Here is an 11,065-nt window from a genome sequence, read left to right on the forward strand (position 1 = left end):
CACATGTTTGCACAGACCTTTTGGTCGCTTGAATGCACGTTAACGGTGTGAACGTAGCTTGTGGGCAGCTGTGACTAAGGCATGAGACAAGAAACCCAATACCTGAGACTAATACAAACGTTGATGAGCAAAGTGCCGGTAATCTCATTAGCTCATGAGATTGGTTTAGGTGGTTCCTACACTGTAATGGAAAACTACAGTTGAGCTGCTTTCACACATACCAACCAGATTTTCCCAAAACAATATGCAGAATTACAAAAAGAAAATTAGTATCAGTATATCTGAACACGTTAGCGAACAATCTGAAGATCTATCCCAATGATTACAAATTCTGTGCATCTTCTCCACAGAATTCTGTCGAGGGTTTAGCTGCATTGCAGAGCTTGGATGTTTGCTCTCCTGTTTATCTCTGATGTATTCGGAGAAGATCCTTAGAGAATGACGAGGTCGTGCAGCCTGGAGATGAGATTCCATGGCTGGAATAGTGCAGATGGCATCGGCCGGATGCCGGCTCACTTCACGGCGCCCTTCTCCTGTTTCAACTTCCTCTTCCAAACAGGACAGCAGGGCCGCTGTTTCCAGCAGTCATCTGGTTAATCCTGCAAAAGGGCCTGTGGAACAAAAACAAACAAACCTATACAGAGTCAGTTCCAAAGTGATGGATTTTAATTCATTAAACTATTTGACAATCGTAGTAATGAAATCATGTGTGTACCATATAGACCAATGGTTGACGGTTGTGCCGCTGCACCACAGTTCCAACTGTGGCTCCAAATACACACCTTAAGCTGTTTGGTAACTGGAAGCAGTTCGTGCCTGAACATGTAGACTTTTCTGCTCACAAATGTGTGATAATGAAACTTCTTTTTGTGACGCTGTTGAAGGGAACTCAGTCAAGGCCACAAGACTCAAAGTAATCAGTGAAACACCACAAGGAGACTACAATTTATGAGGATACTAAAAAAAAGGAAGAAATCAACTAAACGTTTGACATGTAACCATTTATTGGCAATGTGTTCAGCTGTTAATAGGCAGAAAAATTGTGTAAAATGTGTACTGCTCCTGATAGCTGCCTGCACTTGAGGAAATGTCTTCTCTTCCATGATACTAATGCTTTAGTCACATGCACCAACAGCTGACCAATTTTGGGGTTATCTTGTCCCGTAGAGCGTCATGGAGAGGAGGGGCTGCATCTCGAGAAGAGCGCTGGCATGTCTTAAAGTCTCTTTGAGGCTCGTACAGCCACCTCAAGGGACGTCATGAAAATGGAATGTACCATTGTTGTACATATAGTTATTGTATCCTGAAGTACACACAATGTTGTGACGTATGAGTGATGTCGTCATACGGTGCCCTAGCGCCGCACTCTAGTCGTTAGTTAGATGCACACACTGGCTCCTTAGTGACCGTGCTGAAATGCTGCGTGCACGGGGTGTTGCATAAGTGCCTTTAGGACATCTGTAGGATCCCCACACAAACAACGCAATGATTGTCTAATTTCCTCATTTCTAACTGCCAAGGGACGTGCATGGAGCACACACCCATAACTGAAACAGCTCGAACAAGCTCCCAATATGCTTTGCAAAGCTAAACCAGGTTGAACTTTGACCAATCGGGGACTTGGATCTGGTAGTGTCATATGATTGGCGTCCCTTTTAATTCACAGAAGGGCCAACCATTTGAAAATTGATCATAAAGAAAAATATAAATGCGTTGTGTGCCCACTTGGGATTTTACAACACCCAGTCTTTCATAAATCAGAATAGAGGAGTGAAAGAAAAACCCTGGAGAAAGATTTGCGAGATTTGGAGCGTTTTGACGTTTCACAACAAGCCTCTTCCAACTGTAGGTGGTGGACATGCGCTAGTAAACAGTAGAAAAAGAAGCTGCTTGACCCGTCTGAATGTTCAGTCTTGAATGTTTAATAAATGACCAATGTGAACGTAGCTTTACAATTGAAAGAATCAAGGATTTTAGGCGACCTGAGGGCACCTTTTTGTTACCAAAACCGTTTATTTTTTTATTTTCTTTAGGTTGGACGGCTGTAGCATAAAATTGGTGGTTAGCGTGAGCACGGGCCCGGCCCGGGGGCAGGTGTATGCTCAAATATTTCACCGCCATTTTCACCGTGGAAACAATCAAGCTAATTATGCGACATTTAAGAGCTTTTTCCATCCATTCCTGTAACACAGTTTTATTTTCTCCAGATTTTAACAATAACACTGTCAAAGTGCAAAAAAAAATCTTTATTTTTGTCCGCCATCGCTTCTACTGCCATGATTTCGCAGAAAGCCTATCATCAAAAACTTGAGTACCCCCCACTAAGCTAGCATGAGGCGTCACACCGTCATCCTGCACCTCTGACAGTCTGTATTTTGTGGAGACTCGTCCTGCTCATTGTGTCACTTGATCTGGTGACAGTGGCTGATCTATTTTCATCCCTGTGTGAAGGACGTGTTATCTCCCCCCAGCAGAGAAAGCACAAGCCTCCACTCCTATAACAGATGATCCCTGTCATACTCTCAGAGACACGATTTCCCTTAAACTCCCCCCCTTTTGACCTCAGTCCCCACTTTCTTGTTAACTGGAAAGAAACACCTCTTCATTTAAAATGAGATCAGTGAATTTGAACTCACGAGTAACGCTGAACGGTGACCATCGCGGATCCTTCCTGTTATGTCCAACTGTTATTGATTGCATGACCCCACACTCAGCACTCTATTTTGCTGTTTTAGGAGGACAGAGGAGAAATCAATGACCTGGGATACCCATGAGAGGGCGACTGGCGAGGTAACAGTGGGGGGCAGGGAGGGGCAGACATCAGCTGGGGGAACTGACAGGATGGAGGCAATGGAGTGGAAGAAACTGAGAGATGACCAATTAAAATAACAAAGAACGAGTCAGCATGAAGCCTCTGGGTTCTGGTGTTACAGCAGAACGGAAATGAACATTTGCCACCATGTTTTTACAACATTGGAAAGACTTTTATTTTATTTAAAGTCTCACTCCGGTCATCTTTTGATCTATTGTAGAAGCATGATTATGCTGTTTTTAGCTAAAATGAATTAAAAAAAAAACTTTTGTCATTCTGATTCACGATTCAAATAAAGAAATGTTCAGAAAAACAATTTTAGATTTACTTTCCTTCCATCATCAGAAAATGCTACTTAAGACATTTTCATTGGAGTGGATCTTTAAATAAATTTGTTTTTGCGTTCGGTTTAAGCTCTTTTTAGCCCCTCGACAACTTTTACTTTGCCTGATCTTTTCCACGTCTTCAAAGGAAAATTGCCAAAATTAGACAATAACAGATCAGGAAATAGTGGTATAGGAAATATTACAGTTTTTCTCAAATGCTAAAACACATTTCACAAATGTGTCCTCCATGTTCCCCGATGTCTTAACACAACACCCTTTTCTAAAGCTACATAAACACAACTACACCTTCCCACTTCAAAACTCAAACTTTCACAGCACAAGAGACGCTCGAAGCTTTCAAAACTGTAAACACTAGACACATAACACACCACAGCAAAACAATGGATAACACAATACTCAATTTGTGACAAGAGCCTGGCAATACATATTTTTAGAAACTTTACAGTAATAGATGTTCTTAGTTCTCTGCAGAGGATTAGGTATTTAGATTTGTGAGTTTTATATGAAGAGTAAAAATCTAAATTCTGCATGTAAACTGCTGTAACACAACTCAATGCAAAAACAGAATCAGAATCAGAATCAGAATCAGAAATACTTTATTGATCCCACACGTGGGAAATTTGTTCGTTACCATAACAACTGACAGGAAAAAGAGTAAGAATAATATAAATAAAAATAAAAAAGAGAACAAGGAAAATGTGGTATAATTTAAAGAGCTATTTACATAACAGTGCAGGTAAAGAGATGTGCAAAAGAAATGTGCAAAATAAAGAAAAGAGAAAAAAAAATGTGCAAAGGTTATCTTCTGCATTGTGAATTATTGAACAGGGTTATAGTATTTGGCAGGAAGGATTTCTGGTACCGGGCAGTTTTGGAGCGGAGCTGTCTGAGCCTTCTAGAGAAGGAGCTCCGCTGTTTGTCCAGAACAGGGTGGAGAGGATGCTCTGGGTTGTCCATGATGGATAAGAGCTTGTTCAGTGACCTCCTCTCCATCACTGCTTCAAAGGTTTCCTGTTTGCAGCCAATGACAGAACCCGCCTTCCTGATCAGCTTGTTCAGTCTGTTGGTGTCACTGACTGCAATGCTGCTTCCCCAGCAGACCACAGAGGAGAACAAGGTGCTGGCCACCACAGACTGGTAAAAGATCCCCAGCATCTTGCTGCACACATCAAATGACCTCAGCTTCCTCAGGAAGTAGAGTCTGCTGCAGGCCTTTTTGTACACAGCAGTACTGTGGCTCCTCCAGCTCAGTCTACTGTCGATAGTCACACCCAGATATTTGTACTCCTCCACCGCTTCCACATCCCTGCCCAGGATGCAGAGGGGTTGTAAGACAGTCCTTTTCCTCCGGAAGTCGATCACCATCTCCCTGGTCTTGTCCACATTGAGCAGCAGGTGATTCTCTCCAGCCCACTCCACAAATCCGTCCACCAGCCTCCTGTACTCCTCCTCCCGTCCACCGCTTATACACCCCACAACCACAGAGTCATCAGAGAATTTCTGTAGGTGACATGACTCTGAGTTGTGCTGGAAATCTGAGGTGTATAAGGTGAACAGGAATGGAGAGAGCACAGTGCCCTGTGGGGCTCCCACACCACTCAGCACCACGTCAGACAGGACGCCGCCCAGTCGGACAAACTGTGGCCTGTCTGTCAGGTAGTCAGTGATCCAGGAGACGGTGGACGCACCAGCACCCATCAGCCGCAGCTTATCACCCAGTAAAGAAGGCCGGATGGTGTTAAAGGCACTGGAGAAATCAAAGAAGGTGATTCTCACCATGCCTCCGCCACCATCCAGGTGTGAGTGAGCTCGCTGCAGCAGATGGATGACAGCATCATCCACCCCCAGGCGCGGCCGGTAGGCAAACTGCAGGGGGTCCAGAGAAGAGCTCACCACCGGTCTCACTTGAGCCAACACCAGCCTCTCCAGCACCTTCATCACATGGGAGGTGAGGGCAACTGGACGGAAATCCCCGAGGTGAGATGGAGACGTCTTCTTAGGAACGGGGACCAGGCAGGAGGTCTTCCAGAGGAGCGGCACCTTCTCCAGTCTGAGGCTCAGGTTGAAGAGATGCTGGAGAACCGCAGACAGCTGGTGGGCACAGGTCCTCAGGGTACGAGGGCTGACGCCATCCGGGCCGGCTGCTTTGTGCTGGTTAAGTTTCTCCAGCTGTTTCTTCACCTGGCAGGCTGTTACAGTCAGACAGGGAGGGAGGGGGGTGGTGGTTGGACTGGGGGGAGGGGTGATGGACTGTGGGCCCAGTAGGTGTGGTGTGTTAGAGGGGGAAGGAAGGTGAGGAGGTGTGGGGGGTTCATGAGGGGGGAGGTCAGTCAGCTGAGAGGCAGCAGGAGCGGGGGGGTGGTGTGGTGGAGTTGGGGGGGAGGAGGTTGAGGCATTCAGAGAGCTAAACCTGTTGAAAAAGGTGTTAAGCTCGTCAGCTCTCTCTTTGCTGCCTCTGATGGGTCTGCTTCTCCCCCCACATCCTGTGATCTTCTTCATTCCAGACCACACCGCTCTCATGTTGTCCTGCTGGAGTTTGGATTCCAGCTTCCTCCTGTAGGAATCTCTCCCGTTCCTCAGCTGATCCCTAAGTTGGTGCTGCACCCTCTTCAGCTCCTCACGGTCTCCAGACCTGAAGGCTCTCTTCTTCCTGTTCAGGAGGTTCTTCAGGTCACAGCTGATCCAGGGTTTGTTGTTGGGGAAGCATCGAACAGTTCGAGTAGGCATAACAGACTCCTCACAGAATTTAATATATTCTGTGATGCAGTCCGTCATGCCATCAATGTCCTCCCCATGAGGCGTGCAAAGAGCGTCCCAGTCCGTGGACCCAAGACAGTCCTGCAGGGCCTGCTCCGTTTCTGGGGTCCACCTCCTCACAGCCTTTTTGTGGACACGTTCCCGCATGGCAATAGGGACATAGTTTGGGATGAGGTGAACCAGGTTATGGTCAGACCTGCCGAGGGGGGGGAGGGCTGTGGCTCTGTATGCCTTCTTTGCATTTGCATACAGCAGATCCAGAGTTTTATTTTCCCGGGTGGGACAGTTCACATATTGAGTGAAGTCCCCAAGCGTTCTGTCCATGGTGATGTGGTTGAAGTCCCCAGTGATGATGCAGAAAGAGTTAGGCTGCTGTGTCTGCAGGCGGGAAACGGTGGTAGTGATGACGTCAGCGGCGGCCTCAGCATCGGCGGATGGAGGAACATACACATTCACCACCACAACCGATGTGAATTCCCTCGGCAGATAATAGGGCCGGAGTCCCACCGCCAGCAGCTCCACATGCGGCGTGCAGAGTCGCTCCTTCACGCAGACGTGTCCGGGGTTACACCACCGCTCACTCACGTAAAGAGCGATCCCGCCTCCCCTCTTCTTACCGCAGCTGGCTGCATCTCTGTCCGCTCTCACAGTCGTAAAACCAGGAACCGCGACGCTGCTGTCCGGGATGTGGGAGTGCAGCCACGTCTCGGTGAAGCTCAGTAGGCTGCATTCCCGATACTCCGTCTGGGTGTTCATTAGCGTCGTTAGCTCCTCGGTCTTGTTGGCCAGTGAGCGCACATTCCCCATAATGACTGCAGGCACGACAGGCTTAAATCTCCTTCTGTTCATCTTAACGTGAGTCCCGGCTCTGCGACCCCGACGTCTCCTCCGTATCTCCTTCGGAATCTCATGCCGAGCTCCATGAAACAATTGCACACAACAGTACTCTTGAAAACAGGATTGAGTGTGAAGTCATTTTATTTACTTTACAGTATGATCACTGTACGGCATCATGTCGCTGACCTGCATCGGGCCACATCACCTCATCCACATCGCAGGCTATATTGTCTCTTGCCAGGCACTGCCGGAAAAACACTCTGGAATGACGAATCCATCCTTGGAAGGCCTCCACTGGGATGTCAGCACAGGCCAGCTCTGTTGCCCTTAGGAGGTTCTCTCTAGTGTATGGGTGTCTGTCATAAACTTACCATCTTCTCGATGAGAAGAACTCCTCTATAGGGTTCAGGAAAGGGGAGTAGGGTGGCAGATAGATGTTTAAAAAGTGGTTACTGTTGGTGGTGAACCACTCTGATTTGGTTTGTTCTGTGGAAGGCAACATTGTCCCAAATGATCACATAAATGTGATGTGATGGCCCAGGATGGTGTTGTTGGCGGTCAAGGAGGATGTCTTTTAGCTCCTCTAGAAAGGTGAGGAGACGTTGGGTGTTGTAGGACCCAAGGACAGCATGCCGGTGGACTAGCCCCTCCAAACCCATGGCCGCACAAAGAGTAGTATCACCTCCTTCTGGCCAGGAACCTCAGTGATGGCTCTTTGGCCAATGATGTTACGGCCTCTTTGCATTCATTTCTGCGGGTTGAAACCAACCACATCCAGGAAGAGGTACTCATGAGGTCTGGCCATCACATCCAACTGCAATATCCTCTGTTAAAATGTGAAAGTGCACAGGTGTTTAGAACATTAGAACAACATTCAATCAGGTAGCACAGTATTGTCCAGACCTAATGTAGGCCACTGAGCAATACAGTATCTCGACTAACTGTACTGTGAACATGGATGTATACTTACTTGTGCATACTTGTAACGCAGGTCTTTGTGTCGCGCAGAGTTGCGCTCAAAGGGAACCCTATAGACCTGTTTCATCCACATCTTTTGGCGCTGGAGAACTCGGTCTATTGTGGCCAAGCTGACATCATCAACGTGCTGAAAGTTGACATCATCGGCAATGACTTTGTGTTTGATCTCCCGGAGTCTGATGAGGTTGTTCTCACAAACCATAGCCACAAGGCGGGTATCTTTTGCCGCTGTAAATGTCACGGTGAGGTGGCTCGAGAGCCGGTTGGACCCAGATGCAGAGGCAGGAGGCAAGGATCAGGGCTAGTGGGTTTTAATGCACAAAAAGAACAAACAAAAAGCGCTGCAGAGCAGGATGACAAAAACCAAACGAAAACTCACTGTGGCGTGGCGAGGGACAAGGAACGAGGAACAGGGCATGACATGGCATGAACACCAGAACAGGAATACTAATGGACCAACACTGGAGGAAGGCAGAGACAAGACTTAAATACAGACAGGGCAGACAAGACACAGGTGGACACGATCAGGGCTGATGGGGACCAAAGGAAGTAAAACTCAAGAAAACAGACAAGACAGGAGACTTTCAAAATAAAACAGGAAACAGAAACAAGACAGAACAAGGACCAAAAACAAGACAACAAGTTCAAATCATGACAGTACCCCCCCCTCAAGGAACCGCTCCGAGGTTCCAAAAGTCACATGAGGGGGGGGCCCCGGAGGATAAACCTCGACGGGCACAAGAGTCCAGAGGACGGCCGGGGGGCCGAGCGGTCCGGCGTGGCAGGTCCGGCATGAGATGCGTGGAGGGGTAGTCAGGCGTGGAGTCGTCGGGCGTGGAGTCGTCGGGCGTGGAGTCGTTGGGCGTGGAGTCGTCGGGCGTGGAGTCGTCGGGCGTGGAGTCGTCGGGCGTGGAGTCGTCGGGCGTGGAGTCGTCGGGCGTGCAGTCAGGCTCTGGCGGGTCGGGCCAGCAGTCAGGCTCTGGCGGGTCGGGCCAGCAGTCAGGCTCTGGCGGGTCGGGCCAGCAGTCAGGCTCTGGCGGGTCGGGCCAGCAGTCAGGCTCTGGCGGGTCGGGCCAGCAGTCAGGCTCTGGCGGGTCGGGCCAGCAGTCAGGCTCTGGCGGGTCGGGCCAGCAGTCAGGCTCTGGCGGGTCGGGCCAGCAGTCAGGCTCTGGCGGGTCGGGCGTGGAGCCGAGCTCAGGCGGGTCGGGCGTGGAGCCGAGCTCAGGCGGGTCGGGCGTGGAGCCGAGCTCAGGCGGGTCGGGCGTGGAGCCGAGCTCAGGCGGGTCGGGCGTGGAGCCGAGCTCAGGCGGGTCGGGCGTGGAGCCGAGCTCAGGCGGGTCGGGCGTGGAGCCGAGCTCAGGCGGGTCGGGCGTGGCAGTGGAACCGGGGACCCGTCGGGGCGCAGGCGGCACCCCCCTGGGAGCCGGGACGGGTCGGGGCGCAGGCGGCACCCCCCTGGGAGCCGGGACGGGTCGGGGCGCAGGCGGCACCCCCCTGGGAGCTGGGATGGGTCGGGGTGCGTCCGGGACCACCACTGAACGTGGTTGTGGTGCATCCGGGACCACCACCGGAACATGACGTGGATGGGGTGCATCTGGCACCACCACTGGAAAGCGATGTGGTGCGTGCCGGACCACCTCTGGAACAGGAAGGGGACGGCGGGGACGACGGCGACGACCCCCCCTCAGGGCAAGACGGCTCCCTGTGAAGTCCAGGTGGCTCCCACTCCAGGCATACGAGGCAAACTGGGCCTGGTCGAAAACCCAGTAAGACCTCGTGCGCTCGGCTTCCTGACAATAAGCCTCTAGGAGCTGCATGTCCCGCTCTGCTGGGTCCAAAAAATATGGTTGGTCCATTCTGTCACGGTGAGGTGGCTCGAGAGCCGGTTGGACCCAGATGCAGAGGCAGGAGGCAAGGATCAGGGCTAGTGGGTTTTAATGCACAAAAAGAACAAACAAAAAGCGCTGCAGAGCAGGATGACAAAAACCAAACGAAAACTCACTGTGGCGTGGCGTGGCGTGGCGTGGCGTGGCGTGGCGTGGCGTGGCGTGGCGTGGCGTGGGACAAGAAACGAGGAACAGGGCATGACATGGCATGAACACCAGAACAGGAATACTAATGGACCAACACTGGAGGAAGGCAGAGACAAGACTTAAATACAGACAGGGCAGACAAGACACAGGTGGACACGATCAGGGCTGATGGGGACCAAAGGAAGTAAAACTCAAGAAAACAGACAAGACAGGAGACTTTCAAAATAAAACAGGAAACAGATACAAGACAGAACAAGGACCAAAAACAAGACAACAAGTTCAAATCATGACAGTAAATATGGCAACCCTCCCAGCTCTATGTGTCATTCCTTCAACTCTAAAGAAAGAAATGTGTTGTCGATTGACATGTTTTACAATACAGTAACAACTGATCTGAAACCAATAGACTACTTTCACAGGCTTGTAAAATTGGATTGTGACAAAGAAAGCAATATTGTACCTGTTGTACTGTATACCTGTTGAATTGCCTGAAAGCCCTGATAATGGTTTACACAGTGAACTTCATAAGGTTTGGACGGACTCTTTGTCCTGCTTCAGCTTTTGTCATGCCATGGAAAATGACATGGTCAATGACTGTTGCTCGCATCTCGTCCGTAATGATGGTGCGAGTTTGTCTTGCTCTCCATCCTGGACCTCCTCCTCTCCCTTGTTGGCCTGCTCCTCTTCCTCCTCTGATTTTAACTCCTCTTTCTTGTTGGCCTGCTCCTCTTCCTCCATGGCCAGCTCTTCTCCCTCCTCTGATTCATATTCCTCTTCCCCTGACTGTTCCTTCATCCATTGTGTTTCTTTGAAATCTTGTTTAGAATTAGCAACAAGTGTCTTCAATTTTGAGTCTTTGTGTGTGTCATGGTTTGAGTTTCTTTTGTATTGGTTTTTGCTTTCTGTCTTGTTCTGTCATGGTTAAGTTCTGTTTCCTGTTTTATTTTGAAAGGTTTCCTGTCTTGTCTTGTTTCTTGAGTTTTACTTCCTTTGGTCCCCATCTGCCCTGATTGTGTTCACCTGTGTCGTGTCTGCCCTGTCTGTTTATAAGTTCTGTCTCTGCCTTCCTCTTGTGCTGGTCCATTAACTTCTGGTCGTGTGTTTAACGTCTTCATGTGGCCTCGTCCGTTCATGCCATGTTTCATGCCCCGCCACAGTGAGTTTTTGTTTTGTCATCCTGCTCTGCAGAGCTTTTTGTTATAATTAAACCCCTTGCCCTTGAACCCGTTTGCCTCCCGTCTCTGCGCCTGGGTCCTACCGGCTCTCGAGCCTCCCGCACATGACAGTGTGTTAAGAATGTG

This window comes from Oryzias latipes, chromosome 20 (assembly GCF_002234675.1).
Source record: "Oryzias latipes chromosome 20, ASM223467v1".
NCBI classification, from domain to species: domain Eukaryota; kingdom Metazoa; phylum Chordata; class Actinopteri; order Beloniformes; family Adrianichthyidae; genus Oryzias; species Oryzias latipes.